This window comes from Neofelis nebulosa, chromosome 1 (genome assembly GCF_028018385.1).
Source record: "Neofelis nebulosa isolate mNeoNeb1 chromosome 1, mNeoNeb1.pri, whole genome shotgun sequence".
Classification (NCBI taxonomy): Eukaryota; Metazoa; Chordata; class Mammalia; order Carnivora; family Felidae; genus Neofelis; species Neofelis nebulosa.
The window spans coordinates 241,427,308-241,434,486 of record NC_080782.1 but is presented as its reverse complement, the minus strand read 5'-3'; the positions used below and the strand labels follow the sequence as shown (position 1 = coordinate 241,434,486).

The following is a 7,179-nucleotide window of genomic DNA, read 5'->3' as shown; positions in this document are numbered from 1 at the left end:
AATGATGGCTTAAGTAAGTGCTGATTTTCCCCACGAGGACTAGTTTCTTCCACTTTTTGAAATAGAAAATGTGTAATTTCCTTCATAATTGCTTTTCTTTTCCTTTCTTTTCCTGTTTTGCTAATATGCTAAGGGCATGCTTACTCTGCCTACTGAGCAATCTGGCCCTTTCTTTACTCCCAGGGCCCAACTACTGTCTGTGAGTCAACAAGCCCAAACTTGCATCTGCCCCCCAGACCCTGTTTCTAAGCGCCCGACAATTATTTCCATGCGTACGTCCCATCGTCATCACCGTCTTACCGGGTCTGAAACAGAACCCAGGATCTTTTCCTCCAAATTCGTCTTCTGGTTTTCTCCATCACAAAACATGTGTCCAGTTGCTCAAGTCAGACATCTGGGTGTCATCCTTAACACCTTCTTCTTTGTCGCCCTGTATCCACAAACTTCATGATTTTACTTCCTAAACATCTGTCAGTTTCATCCACTGTTACTTTTACCCCTGCTGCCATTATCCTACCCAAAGCACCATTTGCTCTCGCCTGGGGTATTGCAGGAGTCGTCGTCTTAACTACTCCTGCCTCTGCTCTTCTCATGTTAAGGTTCTGTCCTGCAGAACTGGGCAATCATTCTAATCTGATCATGTTCCACATCCCATGGCTTTGACAGCCTGAATGCTATCCCAAGGCTCAAACTCCCCTATGAGATTTACAAGGCTGCTGGCGATCCGGCTGTGCTTTCTGCCCCGGCCTATCTCTGGCCACTGTTCTACACCTCTGTGATAGTAAATGTCTATAACGTCCATGAATACAATAATCTGCTACACTTTGGGCCTTTGCACATGCTGTGTTTGCCTGACCAATTCCTATACATCCTTGGGCTCCAACACCTCTCCCTCCAGATCCTTTCCTGGGTACCCCCAAGGACCCCATACTGCACTCACCCCCCTGCAGAATGTTTTGGTCTGTCCCTTCCGTAACCTCTAAGCTCCAGGACGGCAGGCATTGTGTGGCTCTTGTGGCATTGTTTGCCCAGTCCCTGGCACAACACCTGCCACATAGCAAATGCTCAGTAAATGCTTGTTGATCAGGTGACTCTCTTTTAATTCATAAGGTGTGAAGGATCCTTTTGGGCAAAGAGGCTTGCTTGCGGCTTTGGTTAAGGACTTAAAGTAGATAGGTGCTGCATCTAGCTTCTGAGTGTCGGGCAGGTGGGGGTGGAGTACAAGTTTGAGACATCAAATGTGACAACAGCTATCACCTAATCAGCTTCTCTATCTGTGGTGGTTCCCAACACGTGGAAGAGAAACCTGAGGTGCCGATAGGATGAGCAACATAGCCAAGGTCACTTGGGTGTGGAAGGTAGTGCTGAATGTGGAGGTCAAGTGATTCTAAGGATGAGTTTTACGTTCCGCGTTGCCTGGGCTGTGTGGGCGTCTGACTGAATGCACGGAGGGCATCTGACATTATCACAGTTGTTTTGTAAAATTGTCACTGGGTTGTGGTCACTTGGCTCTGACGTTTCATTTGGGTTATCAGTAAGGTGTCCGTGGGATGTGTGCGTGTTCAGCGTGGAGGAAGCGAGGAAGTACGATGTCTAGAGCCACTGGGTTGATGAATAGAGATAGCGTTTGCTATTTGGAATCACTTGGCCCGTTTTTCCAAATGATTACCTCAAAAAGACCAGTGAGTTAGTTCATTCCGTCGCCAAATGTTTATTAAGTAGAAAGCAAGATGCTGTTTTGTAGTCTGGGTGAGAAAAAAAAGAAAGGTGTCAGATGGCCTTGATCTAGCAGGGACAGAGGAGACCAGACGCCCTCCACCAACACAAAGCAGGGAATGCTGGTACCACGTACACGGGACTGGAAAGCTTGGGGTGTTCTGAGACGGAAGGCCGTTTCTTACTGTGGTGACAGGAGAAGGTGGTATAAGGCTGGGCTGCCGTCAGTGTTGTTCAGTATTAACATGTCAATGAGCCTTTCATCTTATACAGAGTATAGAAAGCTCTAGATACCGATTTGGATTTTCACGTACGTCTCATGTACAGCAGACCATCAGCACAACCGACTAGGGGAATTGTGTCTGTTATCGAGTCTCGCAGTGTATCTGATTAGTTTAGTGCAATTATGATTAAAAACAATTCAGATGCTATTTGCATCACTTCCAAAATGCCGTATTCCTTTATTGTAAGGCCAGGATTCTTAACCGGGAGGTCCCAGATGTGTCTGACCTCCGGACCCAGATATTAAAAGCAACAATTTGTATATAGGCGTAAATAATTATTTTTCTGCCTATCATTTTCACGTGATTCTTTAGGGCACATGTAGCAATTTTATTGTTAAAAGACATATATTTCACAAAAAGCTAAAGTGGGTATTGTTTATTAATTTCTTACATAAAATCCACTATTTTTTACAGTAAATACTAACAACAAAATGATTTACACGCTGTTAACTTTTTTCATGTTCTGATTTGTAATAGACAATGGGTTTAAATATGCCATGGTGGCTTGGAATATGAGAAAAATCTAAGCGTTTAAGAAAAAAAATTGGAAGGGGCACCTGGGTGCCCCTCAGTTGGGTAAGGGTCTGACTTTTGATTTGGGCTCAGGTCCTGATCTCACAGTTGGTGAGTTCAAACTCCTCATCTGGCTCTGCACTGACAATGCAGAGCCTGCTTGGGGTTCTCTCGCTCTCCCTCTCTCTCTGCCTCTCCCCTGATTGTGCATATTCTCTCTCTCTAAGTAAATAAATAAATAAACTTAAAAAAAAAAACAAAAAAAATTTGGAAGTAAGCGATGTACTATCTAAATTGAATGATCGAGGCATATGCAAATCCTTAACTCTATTAATCTATCCATGCAACAGAAGTATACAATCAACAAAGGACCTACCAGACTCTAACTCTTGGGTTCTGGTGCGTTAACAAATATTTTGAACAAGCTTTGAAATGAAATGCTGTATTTGTGCACTTGGCTGGGGCACTCATCCTATTTAGGAGACCTGACAGCCAATTTGAATGGGAAGCTGTCTAGGGTGGGATGCTGTCTTAGTTTGGGTTCTTCCAGAAGTGGATGCTGAGATAAGGATTCCACTGCAAGTAGTTGACTTGGGAGGTGGTTCCAGGAGGCACAGGAAGGGGAGTCAGGGACGTGAAGACACGAATAAACAGCACGTTCTCGCGCAAGTACCGCTGTGGGCATCCGGGTCTTGTCCCCGCCGAGAACTCTGAGGGCCAGTGTGGATCACGAGTCTCCAGACCATGCCCCGGTGGAAGGGAGTGGGGTATTTCTCCACTGACTCCTCTTGGTCATTGGTTGAGAGTTGCCTTTGGGGGAGGCCGCTAACTCCCCAGTGCTTCTAAACTGCCTGGTGGGAGAGAAGAGTGGGATCCAGCTTGGACGAAGCCCTGAGGGAAAGAGTTGAGGGAGTTGGCAGTTGGGAAGTTGGGCCAGCTTGTAGGAAAGTGGTAAATGCTGAGAATGCAGGGGCAGGGGCACCCATGGTTTCTGCGACAGACATCTTTTACCTTGCTGGCCAGGCTATTGGAGAGTGCTTAAGGTCAACAGCCCCCCGGATGCTCTCTGCCACCCACCCACTTTGCACACTGTCGGGAGTACAGGTTGTCCCCCACAGGTACGTAGCGAGATGCCAGCGCCCTCGATAGACTAGTGAGTGCTTGAGCTTGTAGGAAATGCAGTTGTAGCCAAGTGTTTCCTGTGGGGATGGTAACTGGAGGGACTGTGATATCAGTATTGGTTCGATGTTAGAAATGATTAAGGCAAAGGAGTGGACTTTTTCCTCGGCGTTGAAGTGCTTTGCGCTAAAGTAGCTGGCTTATCAAAGTGCTTAGGAACTGTGGTCACATATCACATAGACCTTTCCGTCCCTCCGTCCCTCCCCTCCTTTTCTCCTGCCATCCTTCTTCTTTCACTCATTCTTTTCCCTTTCCTTCTCTTTAGAAGACCTTTTACTCAGAAAGCCTTCTCTTCTGTAAATGTACAATTTCCCTCATCCTGTCCTTCCTGTTCCGAACCTTTGAGGACAGGGACCATATTGATCTTTGTGTTATTGATACTCAGCAGAGTTTGCGGAATAGGGTAGGTCTTGAGAAAACGGTTGTTGAATGAATGCACCTCTTCGATGTATTGAAATAGAGCAGTGCAGGGGACTGTCTGGGGCTCGTGGTGGCCAGAGCAACCCCCCCTTCTGAGGCGGCCTCCTTACACCTTCCTTGCCACCTGACTCATGGGCCCTCCGCTCTGCGTGCAGAGGGAGACTCAGATTTCCAGAGCCCAGAGGCAGCTGATGTCTTCTTGGGGTTCGGCCAGCTAACATAATCTCTCAACATGCAAACTTCTCTTCTGAGCATTGGCAGAAAACACTGTGAAGTGAAAAACTCACGAGATAGCCTACAGTTGCCGTTTAAAGAAATGTTATGTCTTTGCAACAAACAACCGCAACAGGACAAAACCACCAAAAAAGGGACTTTTAACTGAATGTCATTTCCCCACTGCCGTCCCGCACTACCCCGGCAGCGTCTCCTTTGGGGCCTGCAACAGCCGCTAGGGTGACGGGTCCTTTTCTTTTCCCAGTGCCTATACACCCATGTTTAGTATTATCTTTTGAGCCTCTGGCACAGGCAACGTGTGTACATCGTAAAGAAAATTTAGGAGCAAAAGGTACGGGAACATGAAAACAATTTTAGCATTCAGTGATAAAAATTACAGACGTAGTGGTGGCAGATCTCTTTACGGATGGAACGCAGGTCACGTTTTACTCTATAACCAGCCGAGAATGCTTGTTTCGGTTTTTATTTAGTTAAGAGGCAGGGATGTCTCTTTGGACATCGTATGGATGCCATTTCCCAGGGCAGCTGCTCTAAATCGGGAGCAGGATTTTAGAAGTTAAAGTGGCTTGAGATACAGCTTGTTGACAGCAATCTTTTCACAATGCTTAAGGAAATTCACTCGTGTTGAATAAGTATTTTCTTTTCGTCATGCCACCGAACTGCGGACATTTGGGCTGATCACTCCACTTCGGATTTGAAGCTGGCCCACAATGGGAATAGACGGCTCCCAAGAGGTGTTGCTTAGTGCATTTATTTCCGCCGATTATGTTGACCGTAGTCTGCGAAAATATCATGTCACCGAACATTTTGGTTTATGCGGGGAGGTTCAGCCAACGGAAGGCATGATTTGGAACGCAGCTGTACTTAAAGGTGGACCTAGAAAGGATGGAAAAGAGTCTGTGAGTATTTTGAAAGAGCTTTTAGAGGACGTGGAACATTTATTCGAGTAGTGGGGGTAGCTGGTGGGCTGAGTGCTCGGAGCGGCCCGAGTCACAGCTGTCCGGTGGGGCCCGTGATTGCGTGAATACTCACTGCCGGATGTGTTACCGTGTCCTGGCCCCAAAGTAGGAGTACAGAAAGAGCCAGCTTGGGTTAGTTTACATTTACCGACAAACGCAGCCTTCGTGAGCGGTCAGAGAGGTGGTCGGTTGCGGCCGGATTCGAGGTATTTACGCCCCAGACACCGGACGACACCTGGGGTTATGGAACAGCAGCAACCACCGCAACCTCAGCCACAGCCATCGCAAGACCATTCATCTGGAAATGAAAATAGGGGCAGTGTCAATACCATTTTCCCTGTTCTTGCTAACACATAAATTAAATACGTAAAGTATAAAATATAAATGCCGTGTGATCAATTAGAAACTCCTTCTCTGAAACCCACCTGACCCTTCTCTCCCCCGAGAGAAAGACCTCTAGATTGACCTTCATGGTCCTCTGTAAGAAGTTGCTAATAGCTGAGCACACCGTGTGTTTAGATGTCCGTTTCTAAATATTATGCACCACTAAGGTAAACCAACGCTCCTCAAAAAAATGGCTGATTTTGGAGCTGAAGGGGAGAAAGCCCAAGATGACTCTGGGGCATCTCGTTATGTCAGCAAGTAAGAAAGTGCTCACAGAACAGGAGGACGCCTCGAAAGGCCACTGGGACAGGCTTAAGAAGCTTGCACTGGCCACGGGGGACAGTCTAAGCATCAAAAGGAATGATGGCAGCAATGGGTTGTAATTCATTGAATTGTATAAGGATCCCCAAGTCCATAGTGATGATAAATAAATAAATGGAGAATAGAAGGAGACCTCTTTCTTAAAGTGGAATGCCATCTGATAAATGTGGAAAGAACAGGTTTAGAAAAATCACCATTTTGTAACCATCAGAGTGAAGATGGATTCAGAATCATCAATGGATGCTAAAACTGTTGGATGACAGTTTAGAGAGGGACAGGATATCGACACGGTCTCATAGTCTTTCCCACACACGACTTATTAACCACAGTGGTAAAAATGGTAACTTCATAGTGAAGATACCTGGGGACCTCCTATTAACCAACCAAGCAATCAAAGTTTACAGCACCTATCACGGGAGCAACCAACACACAGCTCCGGTCTGAGGTACTTAAAGCACCTCTTACCTTGAATCTCTGCCCGAAATGCATAACTTGAATCTAATTCGTACTGAAAGACAACTGGCCTGAAGTCTTCAAAAGTGCCAATGTTGTGGAAGACCAGGAAAGTGGGACGAAGTGCTCCAGACTGAAGGAGCTTAAAGAGACATGACAATTCAATGCAACACAGGGTCCTGGACTGCATTCCGGATCAGGGGGAAAACCGATGTGAAGACATTTACTATGGCAACTGGTGAAATCTGAATACGGCCTGTAGATTAGATAGCCCTATCAAGTCAAAGTTAATTTCTCTGTATTTTTAATTCATTGTAATGGAAGGGACCATTCTTGTCTTCGGAAGATATATGCTGAAGGACCTTGGGGTGAAAAGGCAGGAGATCGTCAGCAAACTCTCAAGAGTTTCAGGAAAAAAAAATCCAATATTATTTATTATATAGCATAGACTCTATATAAAGTATATAAAATGTGCTATATATAGAAAGGGAATGATAAAGCAACTGTGGCAAAGCATTAAAATGGTGAATCTGAATAAAGGGTGTGGGAGTTCTTTGTCTCATTTTTGCAATCATTGCAAATGCAATGGTTTCAAAAGGAAAAGTTAAAAGGGAAACAAGTTACTGATATTGCCACAGTTTTTGCTGGACGCAAGTGAGAAAGTCGAATCCAGATCTCATTCTGTTTTTTCTATTCTCTGGTGTTCCATGTTTTCC

The 7,179-nt window shown here is 45.5% G+C and overlaps 1 long non-coding RNA gene across 1 annotated transcript; it reads right to left on the bottom strand.

Annotated features, from left to right (window-relative positions):
• Positions 1–4,741: 4,741 nt before the first annotated feature.
• On the bottom strand, positions 4,742–6,819 carry LOC131488376 (uncharacterized). The gene is made up of 3 exons (XR_009250188.1): positions 6,476–6,819; positions 5,454–5,603; positions 4,742–5,222 (listed from the first exon to the last, which is right to left on the bottom strand). It is a non-coding gene; the product is annotated as an uncharacterized LOC131488376 (long non-coding RNA).
• Between the last annotated feature and the right edge of the window lie 360 nt (positions 6,820–7,179).